The 22550-nt window shown below is 46.6% G+C and overlaps 1 protein-coding gene across 1 annotated transcript in view; it reads left to right on the top strand.

Moving 5' to 3' along the window:
- The window catches only part of SNX29 (sorting nexin 29), a 353151-nt gene that overhangs the window by 188680 nt on the left and 141921 nt on the right, over positions 1-22550 (top strand). The window lies entirely within an intron of this gene.

Genomic DNA, 22550 nt, shown 5'->3' with positions numbered 1-22550 from the left:
CCTTTGCATCTTTATCACCCCCATGCCTGGCGCATAGTAGACACTCAACAGGTAACAAGTGCATATGCAGATGGATTAGAAAAGCAGGATTCTGAAAAATTAATTAGATGGAAAACCCTGCTGTGTATTCTTGTTAAACTAATATTGTAAGACTTAACTTGCTAGATTATTAACAACAGTCATATCAATTTGTGTACTTAGGGAATTTTAAGTCTAGAGTCTTGGGACACCACTTACAAGGTAGTGAACCTTGCAGCATGATTAAGTCGCATAGGCTAGGGGTGAAAGCAGCAGAACGCCAACGCAGCGGAGATTCAAGCTCTGGACTTAGGCTGACCAGCTTCCAGCCCAGCTCTGGTTAAGTTTCTTAATCTCTCTCCACCTTCGTTTCTCATCTGTAAAGTAGGACTCGTTGATAATGCCTACCTCATGAGGCAATCCACGTAGACAGCATAATGCCTACCATAGAGTAAGTACTGAGTAAATGTTAGCCATTACTAATATTATTAATCAGAAATACAAGTAGACAGAAAATTGATTACTTGGCTGACATAGCCTTTCTCCAGATGGTCAGATGCAACGGAGGAGGCGTCCACTCACTGAACCACACTCCTGCCCCAGCTCTGCTGCCCTAGGACCGTCCTCAGGAGGCCCCTCAGTAGCTGCAGTCATCACAGCTCTTGGTGAAGGGCCTCCATCCTGGGGCCATGTGCCTGTGAGGAGACCTCCACCACAGTAATGCCCTCAGCCTCCTTTCCCACCTCCTACCTGATTGCTGAGCTTCTCAGTTGGGTAGAGTTGATGCATTATAACAGCATCCTGCTTTTATGGGCACTGGAACCAGTTAGCTCTTCCCATCATGAAAGAACAGTTCTTAAAGGCATTCTGCAGATGTGCCTTTGCTGACTCTTGTTGTAGTGGACATCTTTGTCCTCTGTAGTGCCCGCCCCACTTGCTCCGGTTTTCATATGACCAGCATCCTCACTCAGTGTCAGTCCCGTGACAGAGGTGGGGCTCCACCCTCTGCCCTGTGCTTGACCTTAGCTGGTGCTCTTGCTGGGTCTCAGGCTCTGGGAGGCCACAGAAAGGGTTCTTCCTCTCTGTTGGGTCTGGGAGGCTGGGAATGAGGCCATCACATAGAGAGAGGAGCTGAGCTGAGAGGCAAAGAGGAACCGAGTCTGATCAGGTCCTTTGAGCCCTTGAATTCAGCTGTACCTGATGTGATAGTCCAACTCTGAACTTCTTGTTGATTATAACAACAACTGCACCAATCCCCCGCCCCTCTTTTCCAGCTTGACTTGAGTTTTGAAAGTTCATATGGTCCTGGCCAACTGTTAGCTCCTTACTGGATACGGCGTCCATCCTGTCCTTGGGGAGGGAGGTGTTTCTCCGGAGTCTGCCTTTCCAAATGCGCAGTGTCTGCTGCTGTGTGTGAGGCTCTTCCTCTCGGCCTCCCTCTTGCTAGGTTCACTCCACTGTCATCTGTCCCGGCCACCACAGGCCCGTCCTGTAGTGATGGATTTAAGGCTGCAAGCTCCTGTTGGCGTCCCCCTTTAATTAATCTGCCGTAGGCTCAGGGACAGGGGGAGAAGAAATGGCCTGTTGCGAGTGGCGATCAGAGTAATCGGGAGATTTACTGGGAGGAACTTGACGTATGAGGGAGGCTTGGGAGCAATTCTTTAAAAGTTTGCTCTAAGAAACAAAAGTGGTAATAAAACACGAAGTCATAAACCTCGCTCACGTGTTGCATCTCTGCATGCATACGGCTTGCTCTCTGACCCCCTGTTCCACACTGCATGTACTTCATCCTCTCACTTCGGGGTCTTGGTTCCCTGGGCTCCAGAAAAGAGGGCTCGACGGTCAAGGAGATGGTTGGTCATGGGTGAGAGGGTTCTAGGGGGGCATTGTTTCAACCTCAATTATGTAGGCCTTGGGCTGTCTCCTCTTGGTCAGCCCCCAGTGTGCACAAAGGCAAGGACATCTTTGTTTGGGGCCGGCTTCTTGAGTCGTAAGGAAAGCTAGCTCATGACTGTGCGTGTTTGTGTCTGGCTCTAGAGGGCTAAACACCAGCCTCATGGAATGATGAATCACATCCCATCACGCTGCTGCTTAGAACTCCGTGCACACTCTTTGATGGTGGCCTCAGGCTCGGTGTGATCTGGGGCTTCCCCATGCTCTGGCCCCATCTCCCTCCACCCTCCCCTCGCTGTCTCACCCCAGCCATAGTGGCCTTCAGGCTGATTCCTCCCTCAGGGCCTTTGCAGCGACTGTCCCTCCGCTGGGCTGCTCCTCCCTGTCTCTGCGTGGCTGAGCCTGCCTAGGCCAGCAGGTCTCTTTCAGATGCCACCTCCTCTAACCCCCCTGGCTCACCCTGTGCCTTCTCCTTCACTCTTTATTCCATCACTTCCTTTATCGTCATCACAGCACTTGTCAGCACCTCAAAGGCTCCTGGTTGTGGATTCCCTTCCTTCTTTGCTGTCTGTCCCACCCTGCACTGGACAGTCCACAAGAGCAGGGGCCTTGCCTGTGTTCCCTGCTGTGTTCAAAGCACCTTGAGCAATGCTTGACCCCTTGGCACTCCATTCGTATTTATAACACGAGGAGTGGAAACCTAAGAGCAGCTGTTGTAGGACCTGGCCAGGTGACTGAAGGTCCATGGCAGTGCCACCCAGTGATGTGCCGTGCCCCTCTAACTACTGCTTTCTGCTATGCCTCCGACCAGATTCTTCGGATCCTTGTGGCTACACTTAGCACATGACTTGATTCTCCCACGGTTTCACTATTCTTTGGTGACAAGAGTCATAAGATTCACTTTAACCCGGCTTAAACAAAACAGAAGTTAGGAGTTCCATCTGCAGGGACAGCTTGATCCAGGTGTTCAGACAATATCAGGATTATATTTCTCCCACATTTCTCAGTTCGTTCTCTCTCTCTCTCTCTCTCTCTCTCTCTCTCTCTCTCTTCTTACTCCCTCCCCCTCATGTATTGGCTGCGAGTGCTGGTAAATGTTTAACGCCCAGCCCTCTGGGGAGTAAAGAGTGCTTGCTGATTCCCATGGTGTACATGCGCCCACTGTGCTGATGGCAGGCTCGTCGCTGTGTCACGAGTGCAGAGCGGGAAGAGGTGCACACATGCACACATGGGGCTCCTTGCGCTGATGCCCAGGTCTGCGCCCCGCTGTGTGTTGGCTCCATTCTCAGGCAGGTGATCTCATACTGGCAAGAGGCTGCCAGCAGCTCTGGTTTAATCTTCTCAGCAACCCGGCAGAAGGGAGCTGCTCTTCCCACTGGTTTCCTTATAAGCCATTCTACTCTCTCTCCCATGTAGAGCCCTGGTTCTTAATCTTGGCTCCACATCAAGTCATCTGGGGCCATTTTAAACATCCCAGTGCTTGGCCCCTTGGAACCACAGCCTTGGAGGATGTCTTTTTCAAATTAATGGCCTTCAGGGTCAGCCAATATGTTGCAAATGTGCCAGCATTCTCTGATTCTCCACCAGCAGTAGCCATCTCAAGTCAATCAAGGTGACTTTTTTTTTCCTTAAATTCAGATTTGGTGTCGGCACTTGCCTCTCTAAATAGGTCCCACCAATGAAGAGGACCGGGTTGGGGGCAGGGAGTGTAGTGGAAGCTGTTCACCATCACTGCATGAGCTAATTCGGTGCGTCCACTGTGCCCACCCACCCTGCCCTCTCCGGGATCCAAAGTGAGTGTTAATACATCTCACCTCTTCACCTTCCACTGAAACGTGGCCTTTTCATCTCTGTCCAGCACCCTCTCCCTCTCGCTCCTCAGCACGAGGCTCCATCGCAGTCACGCTTGTCTCCGATGTGCCCCCACCTGACCACTTTCTGATCCTCTCTGCTCATCCGATTTCCTCTTCTGGAAATGCCACTCCCCTTATCCTCATCAGCCCAGATGTTGTGTTTATTGTGAGAGCCAGCTCTTCTCCTGTCACTTAAATCTAATCACCCTTGCCCTTTCAGTTTCCTAAACTCCTGTTACTAATGATGAGTAGTAGCCAAGGTCTAGCGTTCCACTGTTTGCTCTCACGAGGGAGTTTGCTGTTCTGTCTTGTGTATGTAGTCTGACCACACAGAGAGGATGATCTGCAATTTAAAAATTGTTTTAGTGTGTGTTGGCCAAGTACACAATCGGTGTTTAATCAACACCTGTTGCCAGATTCTATCCAAATCCTCTGAGGCATGATTTCAGAGTGATAGCAAGTTAACGTAGATGGGAACAGCATTCTCTGAGAAGGAACAATGTTTGGAGAAGTGATGTTACATACTACGTAGGAGGAAGAGGATGATAATTATTGTTACTCCCCTTTCTTCCAGAAGTGACCCACACACTCTGCTCATGATGCATTGGTGAGGACTGGTCATATGGCCCCACCTAGATGCAAAGGGGTCTGGGAAGGGCTGTGTCTGGCTGGGCTGCTGCCACAGCAAGAAAGGTAATGCCATGGCAGGGAGCATGGTTCATGCTGCTGTTCTGGGCACTCACTTCAATGCACGTGGTTTCCATCTTCTAAGCCATTTGTGCGGCTCCTTAGAAAGGAACCTCATACCCACCCAGTACTCTTATTTTTGGGTTTGTGCTCTTAGAGTCTCAGAAGGAATGCCCAGTAGCTTGTAAGAGTCTGCAGTAGAAAGAGTGTCTAAGGATGTGGCAAAGGCATGTCTGTCAAAAATAACCGATTTTCTAGTCAGTCATTAATTGGGATGAAGAGACCATGTTGTCCTTCTCCCTTTTCTGAAAGGTGTTTCTGTTTCCCCTTGTAACACCCCAATTCATAGACGCATACATATACACACACATACATGTATATACACACATGTATATATGCATACATACACATCTGTCTATCTATCATCTATCTATCTATCTATCTATCTATCTATCTATCTATCTATCTATCTAGAGTTGATTGACTTGAAGGAATTGGCTCAAGCTATTGTGGAGGCTGGAAGCTTCAAAATCTGCAGAGTAGAATGAGGCCCAACCACATTATGGAGGGTAGTTTGCTTTACTCCAAGTGTACTGGCTTAAATGTTAGTCATATCTAAAAAATACCTTCATAGTGACATCTAGACTACTGATTGACCAAATATCTGGGTTCCAAATATCTAGAAATGCCCAGCCATATTGACCCATGAAATTAAACATTGCAGTCACCCGCTTAGCCTAGGAAGAAGTCAAGTGACAATCACCCACCGATCTGTATAGTACCTCAGAGGTGGTGTGTGACGGCTACCCAAGGGATGCCTGCCTGGGTGGGCCGACTCTGCCTGGCCAGGTGGCTTGACTGCCTAGCATCTGCTCCGTGACCTGGTCTCAGGAAAAACCCACCCCACTCCCCTCTTCTCTCTGGGCGACTGAAATCTAATCGTGTGCCAGCAGCCACATGGGGGCGGGGACTGGGTCAGAGAGTGAGGGACTCGGAACTGGACATCAGACTTGGGGACACACTTCCCAGTCGCATTGGCGTGTGTAGGCAAGGCATGCAGATGACATATTTTTCTTCTTCCCTGAAGGCTCCTCCTTCCACAGTAAACGCGGGAAGGAGCCTGAGGAAGGGGCAGTAGAGCATGGAGGCAAAGGCTGGCCCAGGTTTTCCAGTGGGGGAGCTGGTGGACTCTCAGCTCTGCATGAATAAGTTTTTATGTCAGAGCTCCAATAGTTTTCTTTGAGGAGTAGCCATAATAATGGTGACTTGATAGAATTATTTGAAGTTTCAAAGGGATGACATGTAACGTACCAGGCAAACGTTATTTTGGATTGGAGGTGCATTTTGAAGGGCGTCCAGGCCGTAGAAGGTTAAGGCACATTAACAGAACACCTGTACATCGATTTCTGAAAGTGAGTGAATAATTATGGTGATAATTATAGAGTAATCCTCTTTGAAATGTGCAGCCCATTATCCTGGTGAAACAATATTTGTGTAATTAGCTAGTTTCCTGATCTTTTAATAACTATCTGAACAGGTGGCCTCAGTTCCTGGCTCTTACTAGCGCTCAGAAGGCACTCTGGGGACAGTAACCCATGCTCGGTATTTTTAAAACATTAGAATTTACTGGAAAAGCCCAGGGAATAATGTACTCAACACCCATAATGTGCTCACCACCACATTTAACAGATAATTTTCCATATTTCTTTCAGTTTAATAAAAAGTATTAAAAGTTATAAGTGCAGTTGAGGGTGTCCTTATTCATTCCACCCACAGATGTTTCCAGATGAACTCTGATTGGCCCAGCTTGGGTGGCATGGCTCACTTTAGCTAATCCTGGGATCGGAAGTGGGCGAGGGGGTGTAAGCCAGGCTCACGTGGCTTCTTCCTGACAGGGGATGAGGTGGGAGCAGCCCCATGCAGACACACTGGACTGAAAATGGGAGAGGGGCAGGCCCCCAGAAGCAGGATGGGTTCTGACACGAGAAGAGAGGATGTTGGGAGCAAAAATGCAGGTGACCATGCAGCCAGGGTGACAAAGGAAACAGCGGTAGCTCCAGCAGTTTTATATAGGAGAGGTTTGGTTGTTTTGTTAGAAAGGGGTTTTGGGGGCCTTGTCTTGAGACTGCCTTTCATAGCATGCCCTTTGTTTTTATTGAATTTGTAAGTTTATTTGGGTTTGTGTATCAGGTGGACTAGGTTTGGCTGCATTAAAAAGAAAACCCAAACAGCAGAAACAAGGTGTTTCTCTTCTCTAACGCCAGCCCAGAAATAAGTACTTTAGTCCAGGAACCCAAACAGCAGAAACAAGGTGTTTCTCTTCTCTAATGCCAGCCCAGAGCTAGTGTGATTTTATGATCGCTGGGAACTCAGGCTGCTTTTCCTTTTTGCTCTAGCATCCTTAGTACATGGCTTGTTATCCTCACGATTCCCTCATGGTGCCCAAGTAGTGGCTAGTGTTCATCCATCCCGTCTGTATTTCAGGGAGGTGGAAAGGGCAGGGAGTGCATTTCACAGGTGGATTCTATAAGGCTTTAACGTCTTTAAGGATAATGAGCTTACTTTTAAGGAGCTTTTTGGGACCCCACCCCCTGTCCCCTAATGACTTCTATAGCTCTTGGGGCTCTCAATTAGCAAGGATGCTGGGAAATGTTGTTGCTTAATTGGCACATAAAGAATTGGCTATTGGATAGGTGGGCAGCAGACTCTGCCCCAGGTGGCTTTGGGGAAGGTGAGGTTGGTGGAAATTTTATGGGAGGGACCCCCCAGCCACCCCTTAGTGCCATCACTACTGGGCACAGCTTCATCAAAGGTCCAGGGTCATAGTTGCGAGAGGATCCACTCCATGGCCCTAGAAGTGACCCTCTCTCTCTGGAGACCCCGACAAGGGGTAATGTTCTATTCGCTCCACCCGATTCTGTCCCCCGCAGGATGCTTTCCTCTCCTAAATCACTGCAAAGCCGTAGTCTGGAAATGCCAGCTGTCAATTCATGATTTCTGTTCATTTCCTTTTTATTGTTCGGTAGGAAACAAAGGCCCAGAAACAGAACAGGAGCACCTGGGCGCTTCCCATCCTCCTTGGGGCCTGGGCCAGACACGTATTTATTATCGTCACCCTCACTTTAGAGCCGTCTCGGCTTTGTGCTGACTGTCGTGCGTTTGTCAGTCAGCGTCCTGTTTGGTGTTCAGCTTCCCTCCTTCCTGGGAGCTGACAGGTGGCCTGCTGTGTTAAATGCCACTTTGGTTCTGAAAACAGCTCTGTTTTAAGTTTCTAATTACAGCTTTCATAAGGCGGCGGGTCGTTTTGCTTTGCTCAAGTGGGTGATGATGCTGGTTACCTCGGCTGGCGGGGACTTGTCTAAATTGTTTTCTTGGATTGAACAGAAAAGTAGACATCCTATAAAGAGAGAAAGCCTGTCTCTTGGCCTGGGGTTATTTCACGGGGTTAAGGCCTCACTTTCCGTAGAAATACACTGCCTTCTCCCCCTCTGTCTTCTGCTCACTCTGTCTGGAATCTCTGACTGCTCGTCACACTCCTGTTCGCGTCGTCACTGCCCCAAGAAGCTCTCTGTGGCTCCCACCATCATTCCCTAGGTGTCACTTCCAGATCTATAGTGTTGCTGCTTCTTTTGTATATAACATGTTTATTTCCCCTTATTGACATATTTGATCAGTATTGATCAGGATGTAAACTCCATGAGAGTAGGGACTGACCTGGTTTTGATACTGTTGTGCACCCAGCTTCTGAAACTGATACCTGGCAGCTGGTAGGAGATCAGTAGATGAACGAGTCAATGAACAAATGAATTTGTTGAGTACTTTATAATAATAATAATTGATAATATGGATAATATGCCAGGCCCGGTGCTAACTTCTTTTAATAGGCAACCTTCCTGTGAGGTCGGTATTGTCATCATCCTCACTTTACAGGTGGGGAAATTGGAGCTTAGAAAGGTTAGTGAGAGTGTGTAGTGGGGCCAAACGGTCTGGATTGCAGTCCCTGCCATCCACTGTGTAAGTGTCAGGTTGCTGTGGCTGTCGTTGCCCAAGGCACACAGCCGGTGAGTGGTGGGCTGGATGGTGGATGCCCTGAGGCAGAGGTGAGTGACACACAGTATCTACACCATGGAGCTCACAGACTGCGTGACAGGGTAGGGACTGGAACCTGTGCTCCTGGAATCAGTGAGCAGAACGGGTGAGGATGTGGACTTGAGCCATGCAATGTGCTGCAGGGTGCCCTTGACCTGGGTGGGCGGGGCGGGGGGGCATTATAGGTACGTGCTGTACCTCACACTTCTCACCTTGACAGCTTCCCACTTACCTTCCCATTTCTCCCTACTCTTTCCTCATAACCTCATAATTCCAGGACCCAATCCCTCCAAAAGAAGGCCCTCCTTCCTCCAGGTGGAGCCAGATTGGCCAAGCTCAACTCTACCTTTGATTACTCTTGCCTTCATTTGCATCTGGTTTGTCTCATTGTAATGCCCTTAGCAGAGTGCAGGGGTCTCATTGCTGGGCAACCAGGAGTGGTGCCTGCACAGCATTGAGGCCTTCTCCTGTGGTTTCGGCTTCCTTCTGAGTAAATGAAGGCTTGAAATTGACAATAACCAAACATACACCCAGGGGCCAAAAGCAGTCTGCCTTCAAATTATTTCTCAGCAACTTTATTGTTGGAAAACAATTTGTGTTTACTTTCCTTGTTAAAAAAATGAAACCATATTCATTCTAGAGAATTAAAAAAGATAGAGACAAGCAGAAAAAGAGAAAATAAAAATCATTTACACACCCTCCAGCATTATTAGAATTTAGCTCTATATTCCCCCAGATCAGTATAGCTCTTTGCTCTGTGAACACTCTTGGAATAAACACCCCCAGCCTGAAGGGCTTGGAGACCCCTACCGCTTACTTGACACATAGACTTCATGAGCTAAGAAGAAAGCTGATGGCATAAAAAAAATAACAAAAAATTGTTAAGGTTTTTAATAAGAAAATCAGGCAATGGTACAACGTGAATGTAAATCATGTCAAGTGCTTGCTGGCAACACGTGCCAAGATGACAGAAAGCGGGTTTGATGGTATGTAAGGTGGCTATTGCTGTCTTGCCTCTTTCCTCACCACTTTTCCAGAGGAGAACGGGTCAGCATTCACGAAGGCTGTGAATGGGGAAGTGTTAGAACATGAAGGTGTAGACTGTGGTTTGGCCCAGAAAGTCCTGGCTCTGCCCTTTGCCCTAAGTGTGACCTTGGGCAGGTTACCTAGCCTTTTTCTTTTCTCCCTCTCTGTATGTTTCATCTTGGATAGTTTCTATCGCTAAGTCTTCAAGTTCACTAATCTTTTCTTCTGCAGTTTGCTTGTGACACTTTTATGTAGCCACATCTAGTTGCAGGGGATTCTGGGGAGCATAGTCTTGGTTTTCCACCCAGACCACCACATGCCCAGACAAAATCTGGCATTTTTCTTGTTAAGGAAGAAAGAATGGCTAGTAGGGGACATTAGCTGTTTCTGCCACACGTCTGAATTAGCAGCTACTCTGCCTTTGATGAACAAGTGGGAGATGATGGTGCCGCCTTTGCTAGCGATGGTGGTAATGGGACCAGTTTCACTGGAGAAATGGGGAGAAGTAAAATGTGAACAATGGTGTCGACTCAACACGTTGAAGTTCTCCCCCTGTTTGGGTGATACAGTCATCCTTCTCTTTTATTTTTAAGAAGTAAGGTAGTCAGTTTTTTGTGTGTCCCAAGCTTAATTTTCCCTGTGAATCTGGGGTGGCCTTGCGGCATGAAGGATTGGATTTAACATGGGCCTGTGTCCTGTTGCTCAGCTACTGGTCAGTGCCCAGAGCATTTGCTTAAATTAGAGTCAGCCCCACATCTACATCTCTGCTTCTCTGTCATGTTGTTTTAGGATGGCATGGACTCAGCCAGTCCACGTGTAATGTGTGGACAGTAACCAAATGGCGTGAACTCCGCCAATCCGTGTGTAAGGTGTGGGCAGTAACTTGATGGCATGGACTCAGCCAGTTCATGTGTAAGGTGTGGACAGTAACCAGATGGCATGGACTCAGCCAGTCCTTGTGTAAGGTGTGGACAGTAACCAGATAGTGTGAACTCCGCCAATGCATGTGTAAGATCCACGTGGACAGTAACTAATACCTGGCTCAATTAACAGTGGATCCCAGGCGTACATGCTTAAGCTTTAAGCTATTCTTTATATGTCATTTGGTCTCCCAGAGGAGAATAAAATTTTTCTTGGTTTTCCATGACTTATTACTCTTTTTACTTTGGACCATTTTCTAGCTGTAAAGTTTTTTTTTTAAATTTATCTTTATTGTTGAAAAGGCCTTCACCACACTATTGTCTGTGTCCATGGGCTATGCATATATGCATAGAAGTTGCCCGGTTAATCTCTCCCCCGCCAACCCCCACCTTCCTTCTGAGATTTGTCAGTCTTTTCCATGCTTCTATGTCTCTGGTTCTATTTTGTTCATCAGTTTATTTTGTTCATTAGATTCCACATATGAATGAGTGAGATCATGTGATACTTATCTTTAGCTGACTGGCTTATTTTCCTTAACATAATAATCTCTAGGTCAGTGTTTCTCAACCTTACTAATGCCGTGACCCTTTAATATAGTTCCTCATGTTGTGGTGACCCCCAATTTCATTGTTACAAATTGAACATAATTAAAGCATAGTGATTAATCACAAAAACAATATGTAATTATATATGTGTTTTCCAATGATCTTAGGTGACCCCTGTGAAAGGGTTGTTCCACCCCCAAAGGGGTCGAGACCCACAGGTTGAGAACTGCTGCTCTAGGTCCTTCCATACTGTCTCAAAGGGTAAGAGATCCTTCTTTTTTTTTAAACACACACACGCACACGCACACACTATCCCCTGCCTGGCCTGAACTCCCACCGTGTCCACTGCTTAGTGCTCTGTGAGCTTTGGCCTAGGCAGCCATGAGAAATGTGATTCAGTGATTCCCTCAACGTGAGCTTTGGCCTAGGCAGCCATGAGAAATGTGATTCCCTCAAGATCTGTTGCAGTCTGAAGCCTTATTCAGTAATAGAGCTTTTCTCCCTTTGGAAAACGATAGAACTAAGAAGCACAGGGTGCAGTGCAGGTATGGCTGGATCCAGGTGTGCTCCCAATTTATCAGGACGATATGTCTCCCTCCCTCTTGGTTCTGCTTCTAGCGTAGGTTTGTTTTACTTTTCAGACAGGTTTACTTTGTCAGAGGGAGGAAGAGGGGAGAGATGAGCCAGAGAGACAGGCAGGGGTCAGATCAAGGAGCACTCCATGCGACTTGCTAGGAGGCATGGGTTTATCCTCAGGCCTGGGGGACCTGGTGAAAAACATAAAGTGGGAAGTGACATGAGCTGGTCTGCATGTTCCGTCCCCTCACAAAAGATCTTCCCCTGTGTTGTGTTGTTTCTTGCACGTCAGAAGTTCCACCCTGCCTTTAGAGGGATGGGTACTGTCCATACCTAAAATATTTTTCTTTTCTTTTTTTTCTGAAATTTCTGACATTGTTTGAATTTAATGATTCATATTACGAATTATTCATGAAAATGATCTTTTAAGCTTCTTATAATAGCTGAAATTATCCTTCATTAGATACTGACAGTTCCTGTGATGGGTGTAATTATAAAAAACATTCTTAGGCTAGCTATATTCTGCAGTGTTAAAATTACGCAAATGAGCAAGGGATAAGAATAGAAGCTGAGTAGGATGGTCAGATTTTATGGGAAAAGGAGGGTAGCAGCATTGAAGATTTTCTAAAAATGAATAAATATGTGCTGTACACATTACGTTTTTATTACAGTCTGCCTCGATGCTCACCCTCTCTTCATTGGCAAGTTGGCAAGGGAGCGAATTAATTTTAGCGCCCCGAATTGTTTGTAGCTCCTGCCCATATATGACTCTCATCAAGGGGACTTTTTTTTCTCTCCTCCTCCATTCCACTCAGCATTTTCTGCCAGGAATGCTGTAGTAATTTTTAATAGTTCTGAGAATGGCAAGCTCATCACTAACACAGAGAAAGCTGGTGAGGAGGGGAGATGGGAGGGCAGCAAGCTGTGGCCCAGTGGCAGGGCCAGTGTCTGGGTGATTGGGCCTTGGAAATCAGGGCCTCATCGCGTTCATGTCCAAAGGATGGATGTGAGGGATGTTGACGGCTAACAGAGGCCAAACTTGCTAGGATTAACCTCAGCAACATTGTGGGGAAACACGGGGTGAGAAGACTTGAGCAGCATCTGTTATAAAGCCATGGTGTCCAGGACCCCACTTGGCCTGGCCCTGCCTGCCTCTCCAGGGCCTCTGTTAGTGATGCCTCATTTCTACCATTCACTCTGGGGGTCCCATCCTTCCTTGGGGGCTCTAAGAAACCCTGAGAGAGAGGGGTTGGTTAACAGGGTGCCATCACTGACCACAGAACTTGCAAGCAAAGCTAGTGGAGCGGACTCCCCCATCTCTCTGAGCTGAACCACACAGCAGAATGTTCGGTGGACAGCATGATAAAACAGCTAATGTTCATGGGGTGCTCACAAACTGTGCCAGGCACTATGTGAAGAACTGTCCAGTTACTCATTCAATCCTCACGTCAGTGCTCCTATGAGCTCCCTCTGCCAATGAGGAAACATTAACAGAGCTGGCCACTCGCCCAAGATCCTACAGCGTGTTAGGGAGGTGAGGCTGCTGGTCAGTGTCCATTGATTGGTGGCCGCGGCGCGGGAGAAAGGCCTGCTCTCCACCCGAGAGGCTCTCAGTCAAGCTTGCACTTATTTGTGCAGACGTCTCTCCTTTCCCTGTTACTGTTTTGACTTTGCCCTCTTTCCCACCTAGGATTCTGGACGCCACCTACTTCAATGCCCCAATTTGGTGTGGACCCACCACTCTTTGCCTCGTGTGTCACTGTAGCATGCGATGGCTTGGTGTCCTCCTATCTTTGTATCTAGGCAGCCCTCTTGGTGTTTGGCTTTCTTCCAAAATGTGCACAAACCTCATTATGCCTTCAAATGACAAGAAATAAAATGACCTTTTATTATATCTTAGAGCCAGAGGTTGGCAAACATTTTCTGTGGAAGTGCGATAGTAAGTATTTTAGGCCTTGAAGATTGTCTGTCTCCTCATCTTTATTTCCTCCTCTTCCTCTGCTCCCTCCTCTTCCTTCACCACCACCACCACCACCATCTCTTCTTTTTGTCTGTCTCCTCATCTTTATTTCCTCCTCTTCCTCTACTCCCTCCTCTTCCTTCACTACCACCACCACCACCACCACCACCACCACCATCTCTTCTTCCTAAAATGTACGGTTATTACAATAAAATAAGATTCCACTCACAGGGTGTAGTTTGCCAACGCGTTGCAGATATTTGTTGGTGTTAGACTGCCTCTTAAAACATGTACCTGCCCTTCCTGTGAGCTTGATTTTTGGTTCAGATTGTCCTTCCCGCGGTAACGATGTCTGCTTACTTGGCTCTGCACGCGAGTAAACTTTGCAGTAGGCGTCTGGGTCAGCCCAGGTGCAGGATGGGGGCAGAGGGAGCATGGAAGGTTAAAGGTTGCTTTCTGAGTTTTTTGAATATCTGGGAAGCTGACATAGGGATCTGACCAGATCTCAGCAAAGAAGTCGTCTTTTTCTTAGTTCTAAACTTAGCCAGCCGTCCTCGATCTATTAAAAAAATGCATTAACTTTGGCACCCTCATTGTAGTTTACTCTACAGTAAAGCACCAGAGTTAATGAAGAGGTCCCCTGCCTTTTAACTAACCCATTAGACAGATGAAGCAATTGAGTTCAGTGTTTTACACTTGGAATCCAGCTGGCATCCAGCTCTCATCCCTTGGCATTCTAGCAAGAGGCAGATTCACCAAGGTATGGAATCCCTCGCATACAAATGACTTCTTTGCTGTCCCACTCATTCCTAATAATTAATCCTGGTGATGATTAATCTTTTAGCTCTCACATTATCTAAAGAACAGTCATGTTCAACATTCTGGCGACCTGAAAAGCGCTGTATGTGTTTAATGTTAATAGGCAGCCACTCGCAAAGGTGCAGAATAAATTGAATTAATATTGTCTGGGAGTCTGGGATGCTGTAACCAGCAGAGGCCCACAAGTGAGGTGTGTGCTGGGCGGGGGGAGCATGAATCACCACTCGGCAACAGGAATGTTCTCATGATTTTTTAATGGCCCCCTGAAAATGAATGTGCACTATTAAGGTAAACTCTTTAAAAATTAAGGCTTTGGTAGTTCTGTGAGTTTAAAAGGGAGAGAGAGAGAGAGTGAAAAGAAATTGTAGCCTATGACTTCTAGGAGGCAGGCAGTTCTTGGGGTGACTGGGCCTGCATGGCACCACAGGTCTCTGCTGACTTTAGAAAGGGGACCTTGGTGTCCAGGGATGCTGAGTGCCTTGCACTGAGCCCTCAGGCTTTAGGCAGATTTATTTAACACGGAGCCCACTGGCCAGCTGATTCCATCTGCAGGCAGCAGGGTCTGGCTGCGATCCTTGATTCCCAGCTGATTGGATCTGTCTTTGGGAGGGAAATTTGGATTTGGCTGCTGCTCATATTAGTTGGGATTATGGATCAGGACTGTGGTGGAGAACAAACACAAGATGCAAACTCCCCTTTGGGGCTTTTTTAAGAGCCAGCATTGCTGTCATAATGCAGCACAGCGGGGCCCCAGCAGGGGGCGCAATGCCACTCTTCTGGGGATCTAGCAGGGGCAACTCTTTCCTTATCATATTTCCCTTCATTCCTCAGAGCTTAACCCTGTCATCGTCGTCAGAACCAGTTCTGTTAAGCAGATTTCTAGCCTTTGCATTTTCCTCACTTCTTTTTTTGATCCCCTTATCCCCACCTAAATGATCTTCAGTTCAGTCAGGATGAGGTTGCAACTCCATAGACGTACAATGCATACATGTGATGTTGATCATATTCTAGGGTGATGCTTGTTTTGGTCAGCCACCTGGGATTTTTGGAGTTCTTTTTATAGCAGTTGGTGCTGAAAGTCACCAACACCCCTCCACCCCACCCCCAACCCCAGCACAGTTCATGAACATTTGTTGAGTATCCTTCTGTGTCAAGCCCAGGAGCTGGTGCTCATCCTGTACAAATCTTTGGGGGGAAAAGAGTAAGTCCTCTAGATCCTCGCTGTTCACAGTGAAGTCTCTGGACCAGAGCATTGGACTCAACCCTGGGAAAGTGTCAGAAATGCAGACTCTCAGGCCGCCCCACTCTTCCAGATTCTGCACTTTAACTAAATATCTCCAGGTGAGTTGCACACATGATAGTGAGAGAAGCACTGCTCGAAGTTCCTCTAGACTAGCGGTTCTCAAACTGTGGGCCGCGACTCCTTTGGGGGTCAAATGACCCTTTCACAGGGGTCGCCTAAGACCATCGGAAAACACATATATAATTACATATTGTTTTTGTGATTAATCACTATGCTTTAATTATGTTCAATTTGTAACAATGAAATTGGGGGTCACACAACATGAGGAACTGTATTAAAGGGTCGCGGCATTAGGAAGGTTGAGAACCACTGCTCTAGACAGACAGAGGACAGAGATTGACACACGCTGCTGCTGTTCCTCTCCCGTTGCTGTGGCAGGCATCACTAATCAAACTGGATGCTTTCCTCCAGTGAGGCCTGTCCACACTTCATAATACTTCTCAAACAGTGTCCTGAGTAATTGCTTAGAGCAGACACTTGAGATCGAGTTCAGCCACTTTACTGCACCTCCACCACAGCCTAAGATTCTTACCACAGCACCATCCCAGCCTCCCCGCTTCCATTCTTGCCCCTGCTCTTCCCCATTCTCCACAACATAGCCATCTTTTATTTTATTATTATTTTTTATTTTTGTTAATCCTCACCTGAGAATATTTTTCCCATTGATTTTTTTAAGAGAGAGTGGAAGGAAAGGAGGAGAGAGGGAGGGAGGGGAGAGGGAGGGAGTGAGAAAAGGAGGGAGTGAGAGAGGTGTGAGAGAGACACATCGGTTGGTTTCCTTCCGTATGTGCCCTGACCAGAGCTGGGGATTGAACCTGCAGCCCAGGTACCTGCCCTTGACTGGAAATGGAACACAGTGGCCTTTGGTCTGTGGGCGGAGGCTCTAACCACTGAACACCTGGCCAGGACCAGAGCCATCCTTTAAAAATACAGTTGTCCTTCCATATCCACAGTTTCTGCTGTGTACATCCATCTGTTCCCAGACTCAACCAACCCCAAAAAATATTTGAAAAAAAACTCTTATGTTGCTGACATGTACTAAGCAGTTAGGCCTACCATGGCCGCTCTGTGTAAAACATGCAGACTTTCTTTTTCTTGTCAGTATTCCCTAAATAATACAATATAACAACTGTTTACATAGCAGATACATTGTATTAGGTATTAGTAATCTAGACAGGATTTAAACTATAAGGGAGGATGTGTATGGAAATACTACACCATTTTATATAAGGGACTTGAGCATCACAGATTTTGGTATTAACAGGGGGTCTTGGAACCAGTCCCTTGTGGATACCGAGGGACGATTCTACAAAATTTCCCCGCTTAAAACTCTTCAGTGGCTTGCCGTTGCGATGAAAATAAAATCTGAATTCCTTCCCATGACTTGTAAGAGCCTGCTTGACTTGGCCCTGCTCACCTTCCACCTGTTTTGTGCCTCCCTTGCCTCCTTGCCAGCTATTCTCTGCCCTCTGGCCTGTTTAAAGTTCCTGGAGCAGACCCAGCTCTTGCCACCTCAGGGCTGGGACAGACCAAAATCACGGCCTCCCTAAGTCTCCCACTGCAGGAGAGAAAGCTGAGGAGCACAGAGGTTTGACTGCCTGAGGCCACATGGTCAGTCAGAGCTAGAGCCAGTTCATTGCAAAACCGGCGATAATCATGTACATTACAGTGGATACCCCAGGGAGTCTCCAGTGAGTCCTCTGAGTCTTCCTGTATCTTCCGTGTTTAGAATGCTTCCCCCCCACCCCCAATGCCGGGGTGGGCGGTGCTAGCTTCTGCTCCTCCTTCCTCAGGGCTGGCCTTGGGCCCCTCACTTCCCTGGAGAGATCCTCTCTGGCTGTCCTGCCCAAGAAGCCCCCTGTCTTCTCTGTCTCAGCATTCCAGTTATGTTCCCCAGAGCACTTCGCATAATTTGTGATTATTTGTTGTTTGGCTTGTTTTCAGTCTCTCTGCTAATGCCTAAACTCCATGGTGGCAGGAATCCTATTTGTGCTATTGGCTGCACACCCAAAGAACCAGCACAGTGCCTGGCACATAGTAGATGTTCAATAAATATAATTTGGACATATGCATGAATGAATTATGGAATGGAGGACAGTTTGCAGGCTCTTGTTCTAAGATGTCTAAATTAAAAACCAAAACACTTTAAAAGTTAGATAGCTTCCATTGTCCAAACTTGTTTGCAAAGTGCCCCAAAAGATGGCTTTGAAGTTGTTCTTTAGACTCAGGAACTGGTTCTTAAACTTGAGAAACATTGTTTTTGGCTTCCTCTTTGGGCAAAAAGTCAAGCAGTGATTTACAGCATCCAAAAAATAGTTTTTATTTTTCAAATAAGCGATCACATTTTCTTCATTAGTAACCCATCTGCTCAGCCCTCTGCAGTACCAAAAGATTTCTTTGTAAACACAGTGGCAAGATAGCATAATTCAATCCAGCCCTCTTTCTGTAGTGATTGATGTACCCCTTTTTCCGACACTGGCCTGTTCTGTTAATGGGTCCCTAATCCTTGCCCAGATGCTGGGAGGACCCGTTCCACGTGAGTGGAAATGCCAGTATGCTTCAACCGAATAAATTTGAAGATCTAAATAACTTTATTACAAGATTCACGAATTGGGCAGCATCCTATCTAGCAGCTAGAAGGCACTCCTAGCATTTGTACAAAACGGAAAGATTTTATAGGAAGAAGGATGGGCAAGGGAGCTGTTAGTGAAAGAAAAGAAAGGATTATTTTGGGGCCTGGACTCCCCTCCCCTCTCTTCCCCTCTCCTCCTCACCCCTCCTCTCCCCTCCCTTTCCTCACCCAAAGATATGTTTTTCATTGATTTTAGAGAGAGAGAAAGGTAGAGAGAGAGAGAGAGAGAAACATGGATCGGTTGCTTTCCATCCATATGCACCCCGACCAGAAATGGAACCTGCACCCCAGGCATGTGCCCTGACCGGGAATCAAACCTGCAGTACTTCAGCGCACTGGACAAAGCTCCAACCAAGTGAGCTTCTGACAGCTTTTCTTTGTGGGAAGAGATGGGGCAGGGCTTTTATTCTGTAGATTGCCTCTTCTTTCTAAGGGGATGGAGAGGGCCAGCCAGCAAATTCCAGGCTGCTTGACTGTGTTTCTGGGAGAGGTTGAAATTCCAGGTAGTCCAGGTATTAAATCTAGGTTTGGCATCATGCCATTTTGGGCTTGTGGTTTTTTTCTTTAACAAAGCTATATCAGACAAAGCTGCATGTGGACAAATGTCAGGTGTGGTTTTTTTGTTTGTTTGTTTGTTTGTTCATTGATCAGGGGATAGGCCTTGAGTGCCCCAAACACTTAGCTTTGAATTAGGTTGGGAAAAAACACACCCAAAAACAAATCCAAAGGGAGAAAGAATTAATACTACGCTGATACCTGGAAATGATTTGGGCTGCAAGTAACAGTCATGGCTTTTAAGAATAAGGATTTATTTTCCTTCATAACAAGTCATTTAAAGGTAGAACTGCTGGCTGATGAGAAAATTGAGGCCCGAATTGGTTAAATAAGGAGCCAAGTCCACTCATTGGTTTGGGCTCCAAGGCTCGGTCCCTTTCCACACGCTGTGCCAGTTCACTAGAGACACAAGGAAAACAGGACGTCCTGCAAAAGATCTTTCCCTCTCACACACTTGAAAATGCCATTACGCATAATGCAGGGGCTACATGGCAAGAATATGTGCATAAGCGTATGCCTTGCCTTTGTGAACAGGTAGTGGGAGAAACTTTCTGGTCTAATTTTTTTTTTAACCTCTTGGTCTCCTTCACACATTTCTCCCACCCTCCCCCTGCCCCTGGCAACCACCAATCTTTGTTATATTCTTCCTGCAAACCATGAGATTGTTCATACACTTGTGACACGGAAAGCTAATGGAAATAATTTTCAAATAAGAAAGTAAGATTCTTTCACATTTAGAGACAGTCCTTATCTTTTAACATTCCATTTTTATCCAGAGATGAATGCAAGCTGACTTTGTTCCACGAAGTTGGTCAGTACGACACTGAATCCACCAGACGTGCCAGTCTCACACTTCAGTAAACAGGACTGCTATATTGCATATTAATTTTATTAAAGAAGTTAGTAAAGAAAACATTGTTGAACTCATGCTGTACAATTTTGCCTCTTGCTTCTTCCCCTCAATTGTCTAGTTCAAGGCTTTTTCTGTCAGTATATAAACTGCACAACTCCAGTGCCTAACACCTGTGTGATGTTTCATCTAGATCAGTGATGGCAAACCTATGACATGCGTGTCAGAGGTGACACGCGAACTCATTTTTTTGGTTGATTTTTCTTTGTTAAATGGCATTTAAATATATAAAATAAATATCAAAAATATAAGTCTTTGTTTTACTATGGTTGCAAATATCAAAAAATTTCTATATGTGACAGGGCACCAGAGTTAAGTTAGGGGTTTTCAAAATGCTGACACGTTGAGCTCAAAAGGTTCGCCATCACTGATCTAGATGGTGGACCAGAGGTTAGTCAACTTCCTTCCGGTGGATTCTTTTCTACTTTTACTTTACTGAAAGATGCTGCAAAGAATGTCTAGTCTGTATAGAATTTCCCCATGTTTCCAGTTATTTGTGGGGATGGGATACCCAAAAAAGGAACTGTTGGATGAAAGCTATATTTTGTTCTTCTGACTTTTGTTATGGATTTTCAGATTGGTCCCAGAAGGGTTGTGTCATTCGAAAGTGTCACCAGCAAGCGGCCTCTTGGCCACTCTCTCCAGCATTCTTGGAAGGTGACCACTTACTAGTAACCACCAGTATGCAAAAATCTAGTGGTTGTATTTGTATTTCCTGAATTGCTGTGGATGGAGATGGGATACGTTTTCTGTGTTTATAAATCAGATTTCCTTTTGCTGAATTACCAGCTCATTTTCTTGGCATATGTTTCAAGGATTCCTGCTATTGGTTATATAAGGTCTTGGCATCAATGAAGATCCTGGCTTTTTGTTTTATTAACCAGCAATGCATCTTATTAATTAACCTTATAGCACAAGTAACTGGTTTTTTGTTTTAAGGATTCACAGTGCTAGAGTATAGGGATATCATAACTTGTCTTTGCCTTTATTTTTTATTTATTTTTGTTTGTTTGTCTTTCCCTTTAGCGCGCCCTCCATTGTAGGTTTGAGGAGGTAGCCTGGTTTAGGCATTTTGACGGTCCCTATTTTGAGGGTGAAACCTCCAAGCCTTTGTTTGAAGGTACTTATAAGGTTTATGATCATTAAGGGGGGAAGCATCTGTAAGCCCTGCTGAAATCTACCTGCTGTCTTTCCCATGGCATAATTACTTCTGTAGCAGATGTGGTTTAAAAGCTTGAACAGGGTGGTGAAGGCCTGGGGCGGGGAGTAGGTTGGGCTAGAAGAGGTCAATGGGGGAAAAGAGGGGACACATGTAATACTTTCAACCATAAAGATTTAAATTAAAAAAAATATTTAATAAAAAAAGGGGAGTGGCTGCTTCTGGTGGGGAAGACAGAACTCGATTCCAGGGCTTACTGTTCCTTCAGTAAACAAAAGAAGCACTCTAGGTTTTAATCTCCCAGGGTGTGTCACTGTGGGGTAGTTGAAATTTCTGGAAATCTGGTGACTCACCAGAGTGTAATTCTCCCCAAAGCTACCAGGACTCTGGTACTGAGTTGCTGCCTGGGGCCCGTTACTATAGGACAAAGCCCCTGTGAAGGAGTGTTGATGGCTGACACAGTGTGATGAGCACTTGTTTTGTGCTGAGCCCTGGAGCATTGCAGAGAGAGAGGGTCAGGTAGCAGGCTGCTGCAGGGTGGGTCCTGGCCGTACCCTTTGTTGAGTTGTGCCCCTTGGTAAGCCACTTCTCTGAACTTCATGTTCCTCACCTTTAAAGAGGGCGTGGCAGTGGTTCCCTGAGGACTGTCTGTAGGGAAATCACGGGAGAGGAGCCAGTCCAAGGCTGGCCGGCCTGCAGAACAGGAGGGACTTGGATGGTTTTCTTCCTGTTCTCTACCTCACATGGATGTGCCTAGAGTGTATTTATTACCTATTTTAATCTGCAAAATCACTCTATGGGTTCTGGTCTTTTTAATATACAATCAATGTATGCTACCACGTCACTGCTTAAAAACCCTCCATGGCTCCCTCATTGTTCTGAAGGTCAGTATGGCCCAAGCCTGATACCTCCTCAGCCTCATCTGCTGCTTCCCAACCCCGGCCCCATACCCACACTGCGTCACCAATTTGGTCCTGAGTTGGCAGAAGCCACCAGGAGCAGCTGGCACTGAGCGCATAATATGTAACCTTTTGTTTTTGGCCATTTTTTATTTAGCTAATGTTTTTAAGATTCATCCATATTGTAGCATGTATCAGCACTCCATTCCTTTTTAAGACTGAGTAATATTCCATTGTATGGACAGACCACATTTGATTTGTCCATCAGTTGATGGACATTTGGGCTGTTTTCACTTTTTGGCTATTATGAATAACACTAGAGGCCTGGTGCATGAAATTCGTGCACTGGGGGGGGGGGTCCCTCAGCCCAGCCTGCCCTGTCTCACAGTCCAGGAGCCCTCAGTGGATGTCCTACTGACAGCCACAGTCTGGCAGCAGAGGCTCGGAGCAGGCGCCGTGTGTGTGTGTGTGTCCCCGCTGGGGGCCTGCCCCCAGCCACACCACGGAGGCTTGGAGCAGGCGCCCCTCTGTGTTGATCTCTCAGGCTCCTGGCTGCGCCTGCGTGTTGTTCTCTCCCTTGAGCGGCAGCCAGGGCAGACTGGAAGCCTGGGTCGTCCAGGCCCCCAGCCACACCTTGAGCGGTGGCCAGGGCGGGCGGGAAGCTTGACTTCCTCCATTGCCAGGGGCAACCCTAGCCTCCAGCTC

The sequence above is a fragment of the Myotis brandtii genome, unplaced genomic scaffold, assembly GCF_000412655.1.
Source record: "Myotis brandtii unplaced genomic scaffold, ASM41265v1 scaffold355, whole genome shotgun sequence".
Lineage (NCBI taxonomy): Eukaryota > Metazoa > Chordata > Mammalia > Chiroptera > Vespertilionidae > Myotis > Myotis brandtii.
Note: the sequence above shows the minus strand (reverse complement) of the source record. Positions and strands in the feature narration are given on the sequence as shown.